Source organism: Triturus cristatus, chromosome 6, assembly GCF_964204655.1.
Source record: "Triturus cristatus chromosome 6, aTriCri1.1, whole genome shotgun sequence".
Classification (NCBI taxonomy): domain Eukaryota; kingdom Metazoa; phylum Chordata; class Amphibia; order Caudata; family Salamandridae; genus Triturus; species Triturus cristatus.
Window position 1 is genome coordinate 704,746,230 of NC_140589.1, and position 22,936 is coordinate 704,769,165.

At 43.5% G+C, this 22,936-nt stretch overlaps 1 long non-coding RNA gene across 1 annotated transcript in view; it reads right to left on the bottom strand.

Annotated features, from left to right (window-relative positions):
• LOC146817740 (uncharacterized) overlaps positions 1–20,422 on the bottom strand; it is a 28,320-nt gene extending 7,898 nt beyond the window's left edge. Inside the window, exons 1-2 of the long non-coding RNA XR_014962580.1 lie at positions 20,257–20,422; positions 58–197 (exon numbers count right to left, since the gene is read on the bottom strand). This is a non-coding gene — a long non-coding RNA (uncharacterized LOC146817740). The remainder of the gene's footprint in view (positions 1–57; positions 198–20,256) is intronic.
• Positions 20,423–22,936: the final 2,514 nt, after the last annotated feature.

Below are 22,936 nucleotides of genomic sequence, written 5' to 3' on the forward strand. Positions count from 1 at the left end.
CCCCATACTTCGCTGTGAGTACTTGTAGGACAATACACTGTTCACGATAATACTCACGCTAGTCCTACAAAACCAAATTGCTCTGAATCATGCTTTTCAGTTGCTGCACAGGTTTCAGCTTTTCTTTCCACACTGCTGCTGTCTTATGGCATTCATACTGTATGTGATGCCACTTGGGTGTATATTACCAATAATCACTAAAGAGAAAAAGGAAAGTAGTAAATATCCATTAAAAAGTAACCAAAACAAAAATATATATTCACTATTTAACACAATTAAACAAATTAATGACCAACAGCAACAGTGGTTAGAAAAATTAAGACCTCAAACTTGAAGACTAGAGAAGAGGCTAGTGTGATGGCTAATCGCAATAAAATTAATACAAAAGGTTTCTCTACTTAATGCAATTTTGAAGAGGGGCATTATGTTTTCTGCCATGCCTAGCATGCAATAGACATGGGCTTCTGCTCTCATGCACACGGATTTAATATTCCAAGTATACTGAATTTCTTCATTTTTCGAGCTACCAAATTTTTCTCATAGACATCAATAGCTTGTTTGTGAAATCTTTTAACTTGCACTTCAAGAGTGATAAAGGAAAAACAGTAGAAGTCTTTTAAAGGTTAATTGTGTATTAACAATAATGATAACACATCACAATGGAAAATATACATGGATAAACCCACAAAACAAATATTATCTTTTTTCAAAGAACAACATTTTCTCCACACACCCCATGTGTTGGTGATAATTTGTGGGTTTTTCAGCATAAGCAGAAAGATGAAGAAGAAGAAATTAAATAGAATCTACTCATACGCCTTTTCTACTTTGTAGAATGAGACATGGCTTACTGCATACAAAGTTATTAATAATATGCGAAAAACAGGAAGAATCATAACATAAGCGATTGAAGGTGAAAGCAATTATTGCTCACATAATTGGGCTGATTACGGCATTGTCACGCAAGTCCTCCACTAAATTACTCTAAATACTCTGAAGTCATGATCAGCATTGTGTAGGAGATGCCCTTTACTTAGGTAATGAGGAATAACATAGGCTGAGTTGCCCCTCAACCACAGTTCACTTTTGCAGCTCCGCAATTCCTGTGCTTCTCTGGGAAGATCCTTGTAGGGCAATGGGACATCTGTAACATAAAACTGAAGCTATGTTACTATAGGTTTCTTTCTAAGGATATTGTTCCATCTTCTTATCTTCCCCAGCTGATATGACCAGCACCAGGATACCAGTTGGTGACACTGCGCTCCATAGACTAAAAAAATAAAAAATAAAATAAAAAATAAAGCACACACCGACAACTTTTCACTCCTCCTCAAACTCTCACCCTGTCTTCTTAAACCTCCAATGTTCTGATAACATTTCACAGTGCCATTCTGTACTTCATTGCTCCACATCATTTCACTGCACAAGCACTCTTCTGTCCGAGGCCAAAACCTGTCTGAAAGCACAGAGTCTGTGTAAGACCTGGGGTCTCCAGGCCCTATGGGGCGGTAACGTGACACGAGCGGTCGGGCCACCAAAGGTCTGTGTGTAAAGCAACCATACAACACGCACCTCACATGCGACGAGGAACACACACAATAAGTGACGCCACACTGTAGGAGTTAGGTAAATACTCAAGTTTATCCAAGTAGATCACGTTAAATGCAGTTCATGAGAGAGCAGTACATTTCATATGCTGATAATACAATAGCTTGCGATGTACATATCAGTCAGGAGCTATAAAGGCTGTTTCTACCACATATGCAATTCATGAAATAACAGTACTGCCTGGGGCACAACTACCACTCACGTAGCTGCACACGCGCGTTGGGCGTGCTAACCGGTGATGACCTCAGAACGGGGCACCTAGCATGGAGAGCTACTCGTGATCTCTGGCACATAGCACTGTAATAGGGAATATAAATAACAGAGCGCTACTCGTAATCAATAGCGTTTAACACTTCAATATGGCACATGAATAATAGCACGCTACTCGGACTTGATAGCACGTAACACTTCAACCTGGCACATGAATAACAGCGTGCTACTCGGACTTGATAGCACGAAACACTTCAACATGGCATAGGAATCACAGTGCGCTATTCGGAATCAATCGCCCGTAAGACTCTAAAGCAGGGCATGTAAAAACAAAGCGCCACTCGTAATCGATGACTCTCAGTACTTTGGAGCGGAGCGTATAACATAAGGCGCCACTCGTAATCAATGACTCTCAGTACTTTGGGACGGAGCATATAACATAAAGCGCCACTCGTAATCAATGACTCTCAGCACTTTGGAGCGGAGCATATAACATAAAGCGCCACTCGTAATCAATGACTCTCAGCACTTTGGAACGGAGCATATAACATAAGGCGCCACTCGTAATCAATGACTCTCAGTACTTTGGAGCGGAGCTTCCAGCGGGGAGCGCCACGGGACCTGAGGAGCAAGTCTCTGGGTTCCGGTGCAGTTCGTCGGGCACCACGCTTCAGTACCGCTCGAGGGGGCACACGGAAAGGATCCCTCAGCGGGGTCTCTTCCGTCGCGAAGACAGGGGGGGGGATCCCACGGAGAGGAAACCCGGCTAAGGGTGCGGTGTGGCTCCCAACCCGCAGGGGGCGCACCGGGGACGATCTCAGCCTCCGGGCTTACCTCGATCTCGGCGTCAGCAGGCATCCGCTCCCATGATGATGGGGGAACTCGGCCCCGGCCTCGCACACCTCCTCACGCAGCTGCGACGGCAGCGACGGGGCCCCGGGCTTCTCCGCCGGCCTCGTGACACGGCAGGGCACTTCTCCAGGCCTCCAGGCCACGGCGGTGCGCGCGCTGGCCTCGTTTTCACCAGGGGGGGGGGCTCAAATTAAGGATGGGTTCTATGCTCAGCGGAGCACGCTGCCGGGGGTCCCAGACCAGGGCAGGGAGCGCAGGGGTCACAGCGCTAATACCTGGTCGATCCCCGGTGGTTCTCCAGTCAGCTTTGCATCTGGGTTCAGGGGTCAGTCTGGACACGCAGTCTCAGTGCTTGGTGAATAGGTTTTAGAGTTCAGTCTGGACACGCAGTCTCAGTGCTTGGTGAATAAGTCTTCAGCTGTTAGATGAAGTCTTATTGGCGCAGATGTATCTGGCGCCCTTAAGGGGTTCTGTTATAGGGGGTAGGAATGGAGAGGGCGACTAGATCCTTCCTAGTCAGGCTGGGCAGAGAGTCTCTGGGTCCTCCTACTGCTGGGCAAGATCAGTGGGTTTCACGGGGTCCCTCACTCACTTAAAAGGCAGCACCTAAATCCTGTCACTCTCAGAGGCATAAGTCCCTGGCTAGGCCCTACCGCCTACACTCCTGGTGGATTCTTCCAGCTCTGCTTCACCCCAATGGCCAACTCACCACAAAAGTTTCCCTCCCTCTCTTAAGAAGCCCTAGGTCAGGTGACCTCTGGCCAAGGCGGCAAAAGAAAAACCACACCTCCCTTCTAGAAGGTTCCAGCACATTCCAGGAGCTTCCCCACTCTACCTATGGGACAAAAAGGCGGGCTGGAGTCGCAACATTGTTGTGGGGTTCCAGCCAGCTCCTGGCAGCTAGGGTGCTACTATGAAAGACCACTCTGCAGTAGCAGGGGCCTGTGGCAGCCATCTTGGGAGAAGGGAGCACCTGCACCTTAACACTGATTGGCAATGAAAAGGCGCCCGGAGACCTAGTCCAACATAAAAATGAGGGTGGAAAAAATGAGGCACGATACAAAAATAGGAGGGGAGACCACCCTAGGGCTGACAGGTCCAACAGTCTGTATTATACTTAAGGCACACTGACCCTGTTTGTGCAGCAGTGCACCATCAACGAGGTACTCCGGGCTCAAACAGAGGCAGCTTTGCGCCCAAGGCAGCTGTACAAGTAAAAGGCTGAGCAGCTGTTTAAAGTCAGCTACTCCTTCTTTCGTAGGGCAGGTGGTGGCCAACTTGGGACAGTATCATGATGGGCGTTTCTGTCTCAGTGTGTAAAGTAAGTTTCTTTAATCTGATATTTTAGCAAGTTAGTGTTTTTTTTCATACAACAGAAAAAGGTAAATCATGCTCTTTGCTTCTGAGCTGTACTGTCTGAAAATAAAGCACTAAATCAGATTTTGAATAAATTCACTTTCCACACTATAAGTGCAAAAAAACAGGAGCTTTGCTCATGGCTAAGCCAGCAAATCCTTTCATAATACTGCCCCTGGACTTCAAAGAGTGGACAGAGATCCCCTGCAAGTGATTCCAGTGAGTGACTGCACCACCAGCAGGGGTATGGGTGGGGAGTTTTATTGGATACTCTTTTCCCCTATCAAAGGGTGCCCTCAAGGGCCACATTGACTGTGTACCACCTTTTTGTGGGGAACAGTCAGTGTGTATCCTGACAGCCTTATTGCCTCAGCACCCACATGTATAATAATGTTTCCCTTACTAGCATGGGGCTACACCTCCATGCAAATGAGGGAATGCCTGTGAAAGTTAGCCATGGCACTCTTTGTGTTACAGAAGGGGCTGTGCAAGTGTCTACGGCCCTATCTGTAATACTATAGTGCACCACAGCACTTAAAACAGATGCATGCGCCCATTGTACCCCAGGGTCACTGCATGTAAATGGCCTTAAGTCTCCTATACTAATTCTATGCCACCATCAGCCTATAGTGCTAATTTGTGGCTTACTACTGCTTTTCTGTGATGCAGCTACGTTAGGTTGATCAGCATCAGTATATCTTGCAAGAAGAACCAGTGGGACAGAAATTCAGCATGGTATTGCTCCGACTCAGCTGCAAAGGAGGTAAGTCAGCTCCCTAATTTAAATTTCCTCAATATATAAACCGCCATTTAGGATACCATAGCAGCACTGAGAGGCGAAGGATCCTAGAACTCAAATGCTGTAAAATGCTTTATTTGGGCAGTCCCATAAAAACTCTAAAAATGCTTAAATTGGTGCAAATTTCTGCAGCCCGTTTGCTCTGCCATGTGCCTTGGCAGTCGTCGGTCCTCTCCCCCCTTCAGTCCCTACAATGGCTGATGGAGGAGAAGCCCAAAATGCTTTATGCCAAAGGCTTTACATGGATATGTGGGTACATGGGTTTGTGCTACTATATCTTAAGAGGGTGGTTCATCACTACTCCCCTTCGGTATAATCTTCGTTTGGGATATCAGCGCCATGCCACTGTACCCTGCTATCAACGCATTAGACAGAGTGGCAGGTCTTTTTCTGTTCTGGGCCCAACTTTATGGAACTCTCTTCCCTGGAAAATTCATAGCTGCTCATCATTGGTGGAGTTTCAAAAATTGTTGAAACCTGGTTGTTCTAAGCCTTCAGACTTAGAAGCCTAAACATGTTCTAAGCTCCTACTTTTCAGACTTTCTGAAGCAGACCCTATTAGATTCTTCGAAGGATCCCAGCAACTCAGAAACAGTACGTAGGGGACTGGACTCACTCCGAAGAGGCCATCAGTAGGGACAAGGCCAGGTCCATTTGCTAATGGCCAACTAGGCAATTCAGGAAAAAGGCCTAATATAGCTTGTTGTGTCACTGTTGCCACATAAGAGGTCAGCCAACTACCCTTTGGAGTTTACTTCTCAATCCCGGTAACAATCAAAAAGAGGTTCAGCTCTTCAGGTCTCCACATATTTCACAGATAGAAAGTCCAGTCCTCTCCATCTATTCTTTAGCTGTGGATGCCACTTTTGTAGGATTCGCTTGTCAGTGGACACTCCTTAAATAAAGAGGAAGAAGCTGACAGTGGCAATCTTTCCCACTTTTGCAGCATATCCTGTTTAACTTACTGCAAAATTTCAGTGCACTCTTCTGAGGCAAATGGAATATGGCAGCACCCTTCTGCCCTTGAAGGCACTTGGTGTGCCATTCAGTGATGTGTTGATTGGAAATGGGCAGTCCGATCCTCCTCAACTTCACAAAACTGGTTTTGGGACCAGTTGTCTCTCCCAAGGGGCTGATGCCAAGCTGCTATAGAGGCCCAGGGAATAAAGGCTTCTTTTCCACTGCTCTCCTTTCATAATTATCCATGAATTGGCTGGCTTCACCCTAGTCAGTATCATGTTAATAATTTCCTGAACCCTCACCAACTGTCCTCTCTGAACTGATAGGAGTCATTTACCTCAAGCGTAGGTCTTCCTACCGAACAGCATAAGCCTTTCTTTCTGCTTTGGGGACAGTTTTCATACCTCATTAAGGGGAAGCACTGTCAGAGCCTAGCTTCTGGCAGACTAATGCTAATTAGCCAACCCAAGATTCAGGCAAAGTGTCACTTTATAAAAAATAACTTTCATAACTTTTTTTTTATGTTTATTAAAAATCAGACTTAACTAGTGAATTGAATTTGAATAAATATTAAAATTAGTGATTGAATAATTCTTTTTGCATGTCCTAAATCAAAGATAGCTGAATCTTTTTATTTTCTGGCCAGCAAAAATAGTTTTTGCTGGCCAGTCTCTATAGGTACATGCTAGCACTTAATTATTGCATGTACCACTTTTAAACACCAGACAATATACCTTGAATTAATGAATGGAAAAAAATGTATATAGCACTACAGCTGCCCCTGAAGAGGCATCCTGGTGCTTTGGTAAGATACAACTCAAAAAGGAATTAATTACTGAAAAGATGGCTTTTAACTTTTTTTAAAAAACGTCTTCTGAAGGGAATTTCCTGAGTATAGTGCAAGAAATATTCCAGACTCTGGCTGCTAACACAAAGAGAGAGCTTCAACCTCTACTGATTTTGTAAAGTTTTGGCATGTGCAATAGAAGGAGGTCGGCAGTGCAGTAAATTCTGTAGGAAAGATATTGAGTCATCCCCTTTCGCAGATAGAGGGCCATTTTGATGAAAGGCCCTGTGGATGACAACCAGGGCTTTGAAATAAATCAATTAAATTACTGGCAACCAGTGTAGGTCCTTCAGATAAGGACCAATGGTGTATCTAGCAGGTTTTTTTAATAACAGCCTGGCCGCTACATTTTACACTGTCTGTAGTCTGTGCAGCAAATAAGCTGGCAGGTTCAAATAGAGGGCATTGGCATAGTCCGGTCTAGATGTTACCAAGATATGCATAATTGTCCTTCTAGTGAAGTATGCAAATTTATGGCAGGAAGCTGAATTCATGTCAATTTTAAACCCCAGGTTTCTAGCTGTGGAGGTCGGGATGGGGGTTGACCCAATTCAGAGGTCAACCAGCTGCGAGAATAGAGAAAATCGTTGCCCCAAAAAACAGCACTTCTGATTTATCAGAGTTGAATTTTTAGCAATTGCCTGTCATCCAGTTGGACAAAGTGACTAGGAATACTTTGAATGAATTAACAGTGTCTCCATTGAGTTGTTGGAAGGAGAGCAGCGACTTGGTATTGTCAGCATATGACTGTAATTTGAGACCCCACGACACCACAATCTTGGCCATGGAAGCCATATAAATAGTGAATAAAGTGGGACTCAAAGCAGAGCTTTGCAGGACATTGCATCATAAAGGTTTGGAGGCAAATGGTGATAAATAGACCTCTTGGACTCTGTTTAATATAAAAGATGGAAGCCAAGAATTGGCCAGACCATTGATTCCATTGTTATACAACCACCAGACAGGATGGAATGGGAGAAAGTATCAAATGCTGCTGACAAATCTAACAAAACCACCCTTGCTGCATGATCCTGTTTGAAGTTCAATTTAATGAACTGAGCCACTTCCAACAAAACGGATTCAGTATTGAAGCACGGGCAGAAGTCTGATTGAAGCCATATTTAGGGGTAACTTAATCAATATTTAAAAGCATGGTTCTTTCTTGTCTAAAATGGTTATTTTGACAGGTTTAAAAGCAGATTTAAAAGTTGCAGGAGTCAGGCTGCACATGTGGACCAGCAGCCATATTTTCTTTGTCCGTCAAGTGGGTAGCATAATGTGCTACAGTCTATAGGTGGCATTTCACTTTTCAATTCCATTGAGGTAATTTCCTCCACCATATACCATAGGCTTAATGGAAAATTAAATATGTCAGTTGGGGATTAGGCAATATTGCCTCTTACAGGGGTTGGAGTACATGCACTAGGAGGTAGACAGGAGTGCCGCAGTGTGTTTAGTTACAATAAACAGCAATATCCAGTCAGACAACAAGCATTGGCAATGCCAGGAGGTCTCGCCTATGAAAAGAAGTGCCTTTTGTTTCAATGATCGGTTTAGGCACTCCATGAGTCATCATACATGCACTCTGTTGCTTTTCTTTGAATTCATACATTTATTTATTAATCTCCTAATGCATTATTGCATTCACCCTCTTACACAATCAGAATAAACTCAACAACATTTACTAGATAAATTAATAGAATACAGGCAGAAAAATGGAAACCGGTTGCTGTGCTAACACAGCAGGCATATGCTTGAAATAGCAAAACTAAACTTGGCAACGGGTGTCCATCTTGCAAAGATATTGTAATTAGACAATTGTGAATAGTTAAAGCCTGGATGCCTCATTTAAAACCAATGTGTTGGCCATCTTGGAATGGTAAAACAATGATACACCATAAACAACAGCATTCCATAATGCTTTCCTGATTGAGACAAAGTGGCCACATGAGATGTGGTGAACTGCAGCTGAAATGAGTGGCAAGCAAGAGACCCCTTAGCTCTGCCTAGAAAGCTGTAACATCTTCTTAAGAATCAATAAAGAGAAAAGATGAGAAGCAAATAAATAAAAAAGTAACTATTATAGTAGAAAATTCAGAGCTAAAGGACCAGCCGACCAACCCTGACACTGAAGCGAACTCATTTTAAATGAATTTACACACATCATCAGAAAATGCTGTCATTTAGAGGGAAAGAAAACCAATGATTTATGCAAATTGAACCATTACCCTATGCAGCTGGTTATCATGGGTGGAAAAAGAGTGTAAATGGCACTTGAACAGACAATGACATAACACAGCTGACCCAAAAGTAATCTATTAAAATTGGGTTACTGGTTGAGGTGGTAAAACCCTAATCAAGAAGCAACCACAATCTTTGTCAGGATGAAACACAAGCAAACCGCAAATTAACCTGTGCTTAACCCTCTAGTGGCTTGGCACTGGCAATGTGAAAAATATTTATGCAGTACTTCAAACAGTGATAAAGTAAAAACACAGCACAGGAATATCCTAAACCAATTAAAAAATAGAGTAAACTATAATAAAGTGTTTGAAACCAAAACAACAAAAATCCAATCAGTAGAAGCGGAGATATTTAATTTGAAAGATGTAAGTGAAAATAGTACCTAGAAGCACAAAGTGCCAACTGTGGTTATCTGGTCATGTCACAGCAGGGCAAAGTCACAAGCTCAAGCCCACTGCGATAGAGCGTGGGCCACCTACATGAGCCCATATAGGCCGCTGAACATAATACCTTAAATCCTGGTTGCAAGGCGGAGCCCCTTGTCGTAAATGTGTTTCATAATGGTGGTACCTAGGAGCTGCGATGTTGCGATGCAAGGCCCTGCATCATCATCGAGGCTGCATTAGATGAGGGTCTTGTGCTTGCAATGCAAAGTCCTTCAACAAAGATGCGTTGCGCACCGGATGGTTTTAAAGAACCTGCGGAGCTTGCAATGCGGAGTTCTCATCGAGGATGCTGCCGACGCGGTATTTGCAATGCAAGGATGTGTCACATAGTGGCAGTTCCTGGGGAGGCTGCAGGCAGCAATGCAAATTCCTGCACTGGGGATGTGTCAAGCAGTGATCCGATGCTGAGTTTGGTGTGCCAATGCGTCATGCAGCTGCTCCAATGCGGAGCTTCTGGGAAGTGAATCATCATGATGTGTTGGTTCTGCTGGGAAAACTTTTTGGGTTGGCAGAGAACCTTCAGGCCCATATCCAAGGGTCCAGGACTGGGGTGGCACCACCCAAATGAGCAGGACTCACAGCTGGTAGTGTTCAGGTGCTGCTTTCAAGATGAAAGAAGCCTGTTCTGTCCCTGTGGCTTCTGAGCAGGATGCCAGCCAACTAACCCTTGGAGTCATTTTGATGGTCCTGGGTTCAAGATACAAGTCTAATCCTTGTCATTGTGGCATAAGGGCAACAGAGTAGTAGTACTTCTTGTAGTAAATCAGCTCAACAAACCTTCTTCTGAGTCACCACAGGTCCAGGTGTGTACTTAAGAGTTGGGTCTGATGGTGCAATATTTATACCTGATGCCCCCTTTGACGTATGAGAAGTTTTGAGAGGCTTCCACCCCCCCTGAGGTGTCAGGCATCCCTTTCTGCTCTGCCCTGGCCCTAGCTTGTCTGGGGACTCAAACAACTGGTAGCAAACCCTTTGTAAGTGTGCTCAGGCAGGGCCATTGTGATGTGCAAGTGTGGTAGGTGACAGCTCTGTCCCCTCGTTAAGTATGAGTGACTCACCCTGTCAATACCTATCTTCCCTTTATTTCACTGTCTGGAAGCAATATACAAAGGCCAATAGCCAACTATACCTAGTCATGTCACCCAGTACCAGGCTGCAGGCATCAAATGGTTAGGACAAGAAAATGTCAAATTTCTTAAAGTGACATTTTCATAAATGTGATTTAACATCCTACTTTACATTTAAAGAGGGCTTTAAGTTGCAATTCTTTAGACACCAAGCTTGGTCTGTTTACCAATTTCCAAATGAAAGTTAACTCTCTCTTGTTAAATGTAATAAAGTAACCTGATGTCATCCTATGGGGGAGGCAGGCCTCACGTGAGTGAAAAGTGGATTCAGGAGTTCTTCACTACCAGGAAGTGTAAAACTTAAAAGTACATGTCTAACTTTTTAAATGCTTTGCACCCAGCCCTCTGAGCTGTGTGGGACCCACCCTGGGGTTGACTTTTATGTATTAAATAGAAAGGTTTGGACCTGGACAAAGGTTTGTTTTGCCAGGTCAAAACAGCAAAAAAAACTGCACACACAGGCTGCAATGGCAGACCTGAGAATGTTTTAACAGCTACTTAAGTGGGTGGCACAATCAGTGCTGCAGGCCCGCTAGTAGCAATTAATTCACAGGCCCTGGATACATGTATTGCCACTTTACTAGGGAATTTCAAGTAAATTAAAAATGCCATTTGGGTGTAAGTCAATGTTACCATGTTTAAAGTAGAGAGCAGAAGCACTTTAGCACTTGTTAGCAGTGGCAAAGTGCAGAGAGTGCAGAGTCCTAAAAGAGACCAAAAATGGGTTCAGAAAAAAGGAGAATGAAGGCAAAAGGTCAGGGGATGACCCTGTAGACAGGGTCAAGTCAACACCCTCTTCATATCCCTATTGCTATCAATTCAGATACATGGAAGTATGTATTACTTAGTGATTTGCTTAATTGCAATATTCTGTCCGACAGCTAAGAAGAAATTCTGGACAGAACTATTAAAGTACAAATCTTCTCTCCATAGCATTTGTCAGAGGCGGCAATCAACACCAGAACCAAAATCATTCTCTAAATATGTGAAGGTTAATGCATGTGTTATACATTTTCATAATAATCAAATGAGATCTACTTTTCATTGTCTCCCAATGTTATCAATGGCTTTTCACTCTAAACAACTGAGGCCTCCTGTACTGGCAACAATCAGAAATACTGTAAGAAATTAAACACAAGGAGACGATGGACAGAGAGCTGAAACTTTTCAGACACTACCCCCAGTCACAGATCTGGGTTGAATCCATCATCGTTCTTTAGCTCACTTAGCAACCCCCAAACCGGTCCCAGAATCCTTGTTTCTGGTCCAGGCAAAGGCCTGGCTTGGCAGTTAGGGCTGGACTGTTCCCACGAAGAACAGGGCCAAGACTGATTTGCATATGGCTGGGTCTGAACTGCGGTGGTGAAGTGAGCTAAAGAACAATGATGGATTAAACCGAGGTCTGCCCATAATCTCCTTGCGACTGTAAGAAATAACAATATTATTTGGGAGTGTGTGAGAGCCCATCTCAAATAATAATCACAATCCTTGTCCAGATGAATCACAAAAGTCACTAAATAAACCTGTGCCTAGCCCCTTGGTAACTATGGCACAGAGCAGCCAGGCTTTACTTAGAGGCAATGTGTGAAGTATTGATCTAGTACTCAAACAGTAAAGAAGTGCAAACACAGCAAAATTAATTTAGAAAAATAGAGACTATTTTAATTAATAAAATTACACCAAAAGGATAAAAAAAACATAAGTAGAACCAGAGGTATGAGTTTTTATATTTTGAGGTAAAAATAGTGTCAGCAAGCATTTTCAATGCAATATATCTCACATTTTTTAGAGTTAGAGCTAATGGTGTTGTAAATAACAATGTGTTTTACCCAAGTGTTTTGGTTTCGAGTGTAGTTGATGTATGAACAGTGGCTGAGCTGCAGCACTGTCCCGAGGACTAAGAATGAGGAACTACGGATGGGACGGGAGAAGCATCTGCAGCACTGTCTTGAGGACTTAGAATGAGGAATTATTGATGAGACCGAACAAGCAGGTAGCTGCACTGTTTAGAGGACTTATCATGTGGGAATTACCGACGGGACCAGAACAGCAGCTACAGCAATGACTAGAGGGTATAGAATGAGGAATTACTGTTGAGACCAGAGAAGCAGCTATTAGTGTTGTATAGAGGACATGAGGAATTACCGACGGGACCAGAGAAGCAGCTAGCATCAATGCCTAGAGTACTAAGAATGAAGAATTACCACTGGGACCAGAGAAGCAGCTAGCAGCACTGCCTAGGCGACTTAGAAAGATGAAGTACCTATGGGAGCAGAGAAGCAGCAGCAGCACTGCTTAGAGGGCTGGGAATGAGGAATTATCACTGGCAATAGAGACATAGCTTCAGCACTGCATAGCAGTCATAGAATGAGGAATTACTGATGAGACCAGAGAAGCAGCTAGCAGCACTGTGTAGAGGACTTAGAATGAGGAATTACCACTGGGACCTAATAAGCACCTGCAGCACTGTCTAGAGAGCTAAAAATGAGGAATTACTGTTGGGAGCAGAGATGCAGCTGCAGCACTGCCTAAAAGACTGTGGGGCATATTATCAAGGACGGCGTAAAAAATGATCGCTGGTTTAGTGGCAGAAAACTGCAGCTAAAGCAGCGATAATGGGCTTGATAATATGCCCTGGAGAATTCCAATAGAAGTCCATGTTCTGGTGTGAACCTGGGCTTCTATTGGAATTCTCAACGGCATATTATCAAGGCCATTATCGCCGCTTTAGCGGCAGTTTTCTGCCTCTAAACTAGCGATAATTTTAACACCATCCTTGATAATATGCCCCTTAGTATGGGGAGTTACTGACGGGACCAGAGGAGCAGCTAGCAGCATTGTCTAGAGGACTTAGAATGATGAATTACCACTGGGAACAGACACTGCTGCAGCACTGCCTTGAGGACGTAGAATGAGGAATTACCACTGGGACAAGAGAAGCTGCTGCAGCATTGTCTAGAGGACTTAGAATGGGGAATTATCGATGAGACCAGATAAGCAGGTAGCTGCACTGTTAAGAGGACTTAAAATGTGGGAATTACAGAAGGGACCAAAAAGGCAGCTGCAGCACTGTCTTGAAGGCATAAAATGAGGAATTACTGATGAGACCAGAGAAGCAGCTAGCAGTACTGTATAGAGGACTTAGAATGAGGAACTACCGACTGGACCAGAGAAGCAGCTAGCATCACTGTCTAGAGGACTAAAAATGAGAAATTACCACTGGGACCAGAGAAGGAGCTAGCAGCACTGCCCAGAAGACCTATAATGAGGAAGTACTGATGATACCAGAGAAGCAGCTGCAGCACTGCCTAGTAGACTTAGAATGGGGAGTTACTGACGGGACCAGAGAAGCAGCTGCAGCATTGTCTAGAGGGCTAAGAATGAAGAATTACCACTGGGACCAGAGAAGCAGCTGCAGCACTGCCTAGACAACTTAGAATGAGAAAGTACCGATAGGACCAGAGAAGCAGCTGCAGTACTGCCTAGAAGATTTAGAATAGGGAGTTACTGATGGGACCAGAGAAGCAGCTACCAGCATTGTCTAGAGGACTAAGAATGATGAATTTCCACTGGGAACGGACACAGTTGTAGAACTGCTTTGAAGACTTAGAATGAGGAATTATCACTGGGTCCAGAGAAGCAGCTGCAGCACAGCCTAGAGGAATTAGAATGAAGAATTACCACTGGGACCAGGGAAGCAGCTGCAGCACTGTCTAGAGGCATAAGAATGGGGAATTACTGTTGGGAGCAGAGACACAGCTGCAGCACTGCCTATAATACTTAACATGGGGAGTTACTGATGGGATCAGAGAAGCAGCTAGCAACATTGTCTAGAGGACTTAGAATGATGAATTACCACTGGGAACAGACACAGCTGCAGCACTGCCTCGAGGACTTAGAATGAGGAATTAACTCTGGGACCAGAGAAGCCGCTGCAGTACTGTCTAGAGGATTTAGAATGAGAAATTATCGATGAGACCAGATAAGCAGGTAGCTGCACTGTTTAGAGGACTTAAATAATGTGGGTATTACAGACGGGACCAGGAAAGCAGCTGCAGCACTGTCTTGAGGGCATAGAATGAGGAATTGCTGATGAGACCAGAGAAGCAGCTAGCCGTACTGTATAGAGGACTTAGAATGCGGAATTACTGACTGGACCAGAGAAGGAGCGAGCAGTACTGCCTAGATGACTTATAATGAGGAAGTACCGATGGGACCAGAGAAGCAGCTGCAGTATTGTCTAAAGGGCTTAGAATGATGAATTACCACTAGGACCAGAGAAGCAGCTGCAGCACTGCATGGACAACTTAGAATGAGGAATAACTGATAGGACTATAGAAGCCGCTGCAGCACTGCCTGGAGGACTTAGAATGAAGAATTACCACTGGGACCAGAGAAGCAGCTGCAGAACTGGCTAGAGGGCTAAGAATGGGGAATTACTGTTGGGAGCAGAGACACAGCTGCAGCACTGCATAGAAGACTTAAAATGGGGAGTTACTGATGGGAACAGAGAAACCGCTAGCAGCATTGTCTAGAGGACTAAGAATAATGAATTACCACTAGTAACAGACACAGCTGCAGCACTGCCTCAAGGACTTAGAATGGAGAATTACCACTGGGACCAGAGAAGCAGCTGCAGCACTGCCTCAAGGACTTAGAATGAGGAATTACTGATTAGACCAGATAAGCGGGTAGCTGCACTGTTTAGAGGACTTAAAATGTGGGAATTACTGATGGAACCAGAAAAACAGCTGTTGCATTGTCTAAAGGGAAAACAATGAGGAATTACCAATGAGATCAGAGAAGCAGCTAGTAGTACTCTATAGAGGACTTAGAATGAGGGATTACTGCGGGACCAGAGAAGCAGCTAGCATCACTGCCTAGACGACATAGAATGATGAAGTACCGATGAGATCAGAGAAGCAGCTGCAACACTGCCTATAGGACTAAGAATGAGGAATTACCACTGGGACCAGAGAAGCAGCTACAGCACTGCCTAGAGGACTAAGAAGGAGGAATTACCACTGGGACCAGAGAAGCAGCTGCAGCACTGTCAGGAGGACTAAGAATGAGAAATTACCACTGGGACCAGAGAAGGAGCTAGCAGCACTACCTAGACGACTTAGAATGAGGAAGTACCAATGGGACCAGAGAAGCAGCTGCAGCATGGCCTAGAGGACTAAGAATGTTAAACTACCATTGGGACCAGCGAAGAAGCTACAGCACTGCCTAGAGGACTAAGAGAGAGGAATTACAACCGGGACCAGAGAAGCAGCTGCAGCACTGTCAGGAGGACTAAGAATGAGAAATTACCACTGGGACCAGAGAAGGAGCTAGCAGCACTACCTAGACGACTTAGAATGAGGAAGTACCAATGGGACCAGAGAAGCAGCTGCAGCATGGCCTAGAGGACTAAGAATGTTAAACTACCATTGGGACCAGAGAAGCAGCTACAGCACTGCCTAGAGGACTAAGAGGGAGGAATTACAACCGGGACCAGAGAAACAGCGGCAGCACTGCCTAGACAACTTAGAATGAGGAAGTACCGATGGGACCAGAGAAGCAGCTGCAGCACTGCCTAGAGGACTAAGAATGAGGAATTTCCACTGGGACCAGAGAAGCAGCTGCAGCACTGTCTCAAGGACTCAGAAGGAGGAATTACCACTAGGACCAGAGAAGCAGCTGCAGCACTGTCTGGAGGACTTAGAAGGAGGAATCACAGCTGGGACCAGAGAAGCAGCTATAGCACTGCCTAGATGTCTAAGAATGACAAATTGTACAAAAAAGGCCCTGGACAACCTTATTACAAATCCATCGTACCTTGCTGTTCTCCCACAGTGTCAAGAGAGTATACAACACTATGTGAAGCCAGGCCCCTTTATTAATGATGCTTCTGCTGAAGGAGCTTCCAAATGGACTGGGCTGGAATTCTTGCTGAAAATAGGGATGACCTGTCCAGACTGAGGCAGTAAGCAGATACCATGCATCTACACAAAGTGCATGCAGCAAAGTAAGTGCAGCATACTGTTAATGCAGACTGCCTGTTCTGAGCCAATCCTGCGTTTTTCTAATGCAAAGATGGCCTTTGAACCTGATCAGAAGCATAAAAATGAAAAGTCGATCCAGACATAAATTATCTTCAGATAAGCAGCAATCAGTTACTGAGTTTCCCGTGAAAACATTGAGGGTTGTGAAAACGAATTATTAAAATAATAGTAAATAGATGAAGTATCATGTTTGAGGAACAGTATTTTCGCATTTCAGTGAACCAACCATGTCTAATTTAAGCCACTTGCCAGTTTTTCAAGATGAGAGCTTTCACAAAAATAAATGTAAATGCCAATATCAGTTTAAAAAAAAAACATGAGTCAAAACCTTTAATGGATCTGGTCTTAGCACATACGTGTCTAAAAACACGACAGGACAGTAACGTACATGATGCACGTAAAGTAAATTACTGATCAAAATGGAATGTCTGTTTCAGGACTGTACAGCATGGACTATACATTTTATCTGAAATTTTCTGGCTTCATTTTGGAGATATAAAACTATGCGCTGCTAGTATTATTGCACATACATTTGGCATCCTTTAACCTGGGATATTAAAGTATCCACAAAATGACAGGAGTGGTAATACTAAAGCCTACATGGGAGCCAATGCTTTTACTTTCAAAAATAATTTCAACGCAAAGCTGCTTTAAGAATTAGCAGTGCTTCTGAAGGTAAAGTGTTTTCAAAGGAATCGGGGCCTTCTCTCTCAGCACCCCCTCATTAACCCCTTTCCCTGATCTCCCAAACTTCAGTTCCATGCCTAACAGGCACACAAAAAGAAAGAAGTAAATAAATATAGAATGCGATCGTGTGCACTCCGAGCAACAAGGCACGTGATGACAGTAACATTCCTGCTCGACAGTTCACACACAAGTTATTAAAGATGGTGGGGGCGGGGCACTGAAAGAGGGGAGGTCATCTGGGTTAAATCAAGAAACACACAGGACATATTTGTATCCACTACCTGCCAAATGAATAATGTAAGCAACACTTTGTTGCCAAAATAAATCTAAACAAATTTTAAAGTTGCAATATGTTTCCCTGCTATGAAGATAACTCGCAGTGAAGGACTGTCAGCCCCACTTGTAGGACGCTAAACAATCATCTGACATGAAGAAGTGACAGATTGGCCAAGAAAGCCAAACAGTCTCCCTGCCCTGTCTAGCTACCTGCCACTTTCTGAGCCCAAGAAGAGCTGAAGAGGGCTGGCCGTGGGATTTGCCACGGCAGGGAGGAGGAGGGAGACATTTTCTGCTAAACTCCTGCTTTCCTTTGACTAAAGGCACAATTTCTTTGTTTTTTAATTGCTTATATTGTTAACATTCAAAGAGAGACATACTGTGCTGCTGAATGTGGATAATAGCACGCGTATTATCTTCCTCCAAATATAGGTTTGGACAGTCTAGTCACAGCCACACACTCCAGGGCAGCTCCAAATGGTGATTGGCTGAGTGAACATGTTCTTGTAGAGGAAAAAACGCTTGAATTTCCTGCTGGTGATATGTCAAATTGTGCTGTTGAACTGCTTTACATATTCCTGCTGAGTAAATAAAAGGCCTGTTTTTCATCGTGCTCAAAATTGAGAGGCATGGGGAAGGGCTGAGGGACCAGGAAGCCTGTTCATGCCTGTTTATAGAAAATCAGAGCTCGGAGCACTGACAAGATCATAGAATGCAAGCAGCGCTGGTGCATAGCAGGAACCCAAGAACAAATGAGTCCCCCAAAGACCATACATATAATCAAAGCGTAATAATTCCGTACTTAGTCCCTGCTGCCTGGGAGGAATGAAAGAGAATAAGGAGGGACAACGAGGCAGGACTGACCACTAGCAAGCAAGGATTTTTAAAGGACACTAAACCAAACAAATATAAAGCAGGGGATGACTTTAAGCCAACAGGAGAAGTTACAACAGATCTCCAATGCTCGACCTAAAGAGGGCTAAGCGCCAGCTGGTACTCAAATTGAACTAGCCGGGGTCAAATGCTAGGCTCGTCCCTGTGGAAAGTTTACCTTCAGACTTAGAAAGTTGTCTGGGGAAAAATGGTTGTCAAAAGGTAAATGACAGGGCAAACTATAAGCAGGATCCAAAGAATGTCTTGGTGACGATGGAGAGTCACTGGATGAGTTCTCAGAGTTGATCACAGGCTGATTGGTCCGGGGAAGCCGTTGAATAAGGTTGGCTGCATTAATGCTCAGCATCAAGAGTGAAGCTGTATGTTAGGCAGCAAGGAGTACACTCTGTCTGCAACCAAATGTCAAAGACATTGGGGACATTACTTGAGTGTCATTTTGGTCCATAGAAGGCTGATATTACCAACACCCTTCCGTCTTGACTTAGAGAAGGCATCAGGCAGTTCCTTTTGGGCTTATACCTTCAACATGAATGATGCATTATCCTTCCCTGCTCAGCTCATGAGGAGTTAGTTATCCAATGTGAGAGCAGCAGCCATGGGGAGTACTACAGAAAGTATTCCTGTCATGGCAGATGAAATTGTATTGGATATGAAGGACTTATTGCATAGTTTTGAGTTATGCAGTCCTCTATGAAGTGGTGAGGCTGCTTCCTTCTGTTTAGGGGAAAAAGGACAAGTAAATGTAAATGTATTTATATAGCGCCGATCACCACTACGGGTATCTCAGCGCTGTACTCATACCGCTGAAGGAACCCTTCCTGGCTTTCCATGTGAGGTGTCCACTCCTGGGCAACCCCATGGTGAGGCCAGGCCTCCCAGCGCTGTTGGGGCCGTTGTGGAGATTAAGCAAGCTATTGCTCAGAGTTGCAGCGTGGGACCCATGATTAGAATAGGCACTGAGGCGAGAGAATATCCAGTCCGCGGAATTTATAGCCCGAGACCCTGCCGCGACGGGAATCGAACCCTGGTCCCGTACCAGTGCTCTGCATCGAGGTCTGCCGCTCTAACCACTTCTCCACAAGTCTGTGATGTGTGCATGTGTGGTAGAGAACAGAGCATGACTGCAGGTATGCCAGGCTTGGAGAACCGCTGCCTGGCTGATGGGAAACAAAATTCCAAAAGTTTAAAGACGCTGTTTGCAAATTAATACCCAGTCATCGAGGGTTTATGCTTTTCCTTTTAATTTTTTATTTGGAAAATTATGATGTACCAATTACTTCTTGGTAGTAGTTACCCATTAAACACAAATTCTCTTTAAACCCAATGCATTTTGAATCATTGAAAACCCTTCCTCAGGAGTCTCATCATGACATTCTGAAAACATAAAATGAAAAAAGAGACTCCTCAATCCAGTCTTCAAGTTTCAGATATATACAGAAACTAATCATATTACTAATTTCATTAAGGAACTCAAACTAGACACAAGACAATATGTGCACCCCCAACTATCCAAACGATGTTCAAATTGCTGAGCTTATAGCATGATTAAGAGTGTAATGTTAAATGTTAAATCATGGCTCTAGACAAACGTATTACATTTCTAATCCATGTCCCTGTGGAGCGGGCCATGACACTGAAATCCCCTGTGAGTGGTGAAAAATACTTGCGCGTTCACTCGAAATCAAGAGAGTGAATGGTGTGTATACCACAATCTTACAAGGACAAATGAACCATGAACAGTGACTCGCATACTGTAAAAAACAACTTCTGTGCAGACATGAAAAGTATATTTATTCCTTTAAGACTGAAAACGCTATCAGGCGGGCTTCATTGTCAATTGTTAAAACAACCGTAATGTGTAAAAAGTGATTCGCATACTTTAAAGGAAAGCTTCAATGCTTACCGAACCGGCGTAAACAAGGTTCTCATTCCGGAAACTCGAACTGCTATCGGGCAAGCGTTCCTCCCATTACTTAAAAGATCGTGACATGCATAGCGTGCAAAAAGTGACTCCCATGGTTTAGAAGAAAAAGAAAAATTCAGTGCTTACAGAGCCGGCATGAACAAAGTTCTCACTCCACTGGAAACGCTTTCGAACAAGCGTTCCTTCTATTATTTAAATGACTGAGACGTGCAAGGAATGTGCTTAAAGGGACAGCCATCACCCAAGGTGCATATTGTTAACACGCAAAAGGAATAAAGTTAAACCGAATAGAAACATAAAAAAACAACCGGGACTGCAACATACAATTACCCAGAGGTCATGAAGTGAGTTAAGTAATTAATGAAAATATACTTCATGATCAGTTGTAAAACAACATCCTAATCAATTACAAAAAACATTTGAATTGCAGCCTGTGATTCATCCCATGTGTGTGCATGGCGCTCAATTTTTTGATCCCAAAAAATTTGGGTCTGGCTAACAGTTTCTGGTGATCAGCATCAGGTTTAGGTTTGAGAGCTGCTAGAATGGTGAAACGCAATTGCGAGATATTGTGTCTTGCTTTCCTCCAATGCATGGCTACTGTAGACTTCATATTCTGGTCCCTGATGTTGCTCTTATGCTCAGCAACTCGAATTTTAATTTTGCATTCTGTTCTCCCCACATAAATTTTCCCACAGGGATATTTTAAGACATAAATGACGTTGGAGGTGTCACACGTGCTTGAATGTTGTAAATTCATAATAACACCTTTTGTGGGATGGATAAACTGATTGCCGGTCATTGCATTATTGCAATGTACACAATTCATGCACCTTTGCATCCCTTTGAACACTCTGTCAGTTTTTTTTCTTTTTAGTTAAAAGTTCTTTTAAATTGTTTGAATGTTGAAACGCAAAGGTGGGTGTCTGATTAAAAAGATGTTGAAAATCCGGTTCAGTTTGAATGATTGACCAGTGCTTCATGATGATAGACTTAACTGGGTGTGATTTGGTGGAATGTTTTAATGCACAGATGATAGGATTGGGTTTTTTGGATTGAGTTTTCTGTAACAATGACTGTCTCTCCAATGTGGATACTTTTTTAATCGAGTCTTCAATTATTTTCTTCGGGTATGCACGTTGTGTGAATTTCGTTGTAAATCTGTTTATGGTTTCTCATGCTTCTGCTGGATCTGATGTGATTCTTTTTAGCCTTATAAATTGAGAATAAGGTAGATGTCGCTTCATTGTGTATTGATGGAAACAGTTGAAGTGAAGGGAGTTGTTTCTATCAGTTTCCTTAGTGAATACATTTGTCTTACTGCCCTGTGCGTCGATTTGAGCCAGAACATCAAGAAATGCAATTTGTTTTTTGTCAATCTGATGGGTGAATTTGATATGGTCATGAATTTGATTAAGCTCTAAGATGTTAGCTCTAAGATGTTATCTTGTAAGCTCATCAAGTCACCTTTCCAAATTATGAGTATATCATCTATGTATCTTTTGTATACAACCAAGTGTTCTTGTCATGTTTTATTCAGAAGAATATGATCATGTTCTAGTTTGTTTAAGCAAAAATGGATGCTGTTCCTCTACTGGTGGTGCCTAGTTAACTTAGGTAAGTGGACCAACCGCCAACAGGTAGGTGGTGGTGGAGGGGTAATACTGGGAGAAAAAGGGATATGGTGATCCCACTCTTGCGGAACTAGGGTCCTCACACACCCAGCAAGCTAGGTGTCATGCTTCATCATCTGGACCTGCTCCTCGTTGGGTCGGCGCTGCAATACCCAACGGGCACCCGTGAAGGGGCTCTTTGTCAGAGATCTTTTGTTCCTTTCAAAGCAATACGTAAGCTTTGAGGAATTCTTTTAGCTTCATGATATTGTATGAGAGTTGTCGCGTGGAGTCTATGAATAATTTCTTTCTTGCTTAAGAACTCTAATTGCTTTAACAGCTGCGCTAATCAGAGACTCAACGTGACAACTCTCATACAGTATCATAAAGCTAAAAGAATTCCTCGAGGTTTACTTGTTGCTTTTAAACCAATGTTGTGCAAAACCAATAAATCCTTCATGAAGAAATGGTACTCAATTATAAACAATTTATCTGTGGACCTGATTTTGCTTATTATAGAAGAGTTATCAAATATCTTAAAGACACTGGAGGAGGAGATTCAAACTATCAAAGGAGAATTATCTAAACAAACTGAAGAAAACTCGGGGGATCTGGTTGGAGATTTACTAGAAATTGAGTAAATACGCTAAAGAAATTCACCAGTGTAAAATTAAAAAAATTCGTAGAGACACTATCGACTATAAACTTGATGAGGTCTACACATGGGCCGAAGTATACAATCAACGGAAATGGCAGAGACAGCCTAATGTGAGTTCATCTCAAGAGAACGTGGTGTCTGAGGCGGATGTGGCCCAATATAGACCACCCCTAGTAAGAGACGATTGATTGTCTACTCAACCATCCACCAATGTGGGTGGTCAAAATTCATCAAATGCATCTTTTTTATCCACCAGTCCAGCTGCCAACCACCAACTCAACAAAGAAGTGGAAAAACATGGAGGAGCCTAAGAATCCGACATAAAGATGGAGTGTGAGAAGTTGGCCTGGCATATGCTGGTAACTAGTTATAGTGGCCAACTTGCACC